General features: G+C 56.3%; 1 protein-coding gene across 1 annotated transcript in view; it reads left to right on the forward strand.

Moving 5' to 3' along the window:
• LOC108802334 (microtubule-associated serine/threonine-protein kinase 2-like) overlaps positions 1-900 on the forward strand; it is an 83331-nt gene that overhangs the window by 19501 nt on the left and 62930 nt on the right. The gene's annotated exons all lie outside the window — the stretch shown is intronic.

Here is a 900-nt window from a genome sequence, read left to right on the forward strand (position 1 = left end):
CTCCGCCCTCCCCCGCCGCCGGTTCCTTCACTTCTTCTCGGATCCCCGCTGGGGAGAGCAGCGGGGATCCAGAGAAGCGGCGGGAGGAGAGGACATGGCGATCTACCAGTGATCGCTACGCGATCGACCTTGTGGGCACCGCTGCTCTATACTGAGTGTTCCTGATCATTCATAACATGAGGACAGAGTATGGTTACTATAACCACAATCATGAATGGACAGGAAGTGATGTAGATGAGGATGTAGATCACTTCCCATTCATTCATAATTTGAGGATATAGTACCCATACTCTGTCCTCAATTATCTACAAATACTCAGCGATCGCTGATCACCCGCTCTCCTCTCTGACACGCGGTCACAGGAGGCTGATCGAGCGGTGTAGAGAGGAAAGCCCAGCCTCCTGTGACAGCGCGGCCTGTCCCCGCCCCCACACCGCTCTGCCAGACTGTGATAGGAGGCTGAGCGGTGCGGGGTGGAGAGACGCCGGGCGCTCACAGCGCTCTCCTCTCACAGCGCTCTCCTCTCACAGCGCTCGGCCGGCTGTCACTTTCTCTCCTCCCGGCTGGGACACAGAGCAGCGCCCGGCGGGGAGCAAAGAAACCAGGGATGCGCCGATGTATGGGCAGGAAAATGGCGCTTTATATCGGTACATCCCTAAGGGAGAGGACTCGGGCCGCTCGCTCCATGTAGTTAGTACAAGCCTGGACAGGGGGGCGAGGTAGCCAACGCTCCCTAAAAATTAGAGCCGGGGCCCAACTTTGGAGGTTTAGTCGTGTAAAATAATAAAGTTCCATAACAATTTGTCTTCCCCGAGTTGTTGTTACTTTTAGGACTTCCTGCGTGCTCTCATTTCATAATACGCTTTGGCCGGAATAGAACCCCCCCCCCCCCCCCCCCCG

Source organism: Nanorana parkeri, unplaced genomic scaffold, assembly GCF_000935625.1.
Source record: "Nanorana parkeri isolate BGI_ZX_2015 unplaced genomic scaffold, ASM93562v1 scaffold2802, whole genome shotgun sequence".
NCBI classification, from domain to species: domain Eukaryota; kingdom Metazoa; phylum Chordata; class Amphibia; order Anura; family Dicroglossidae; genus Nanorana; species Nanorana parkeri.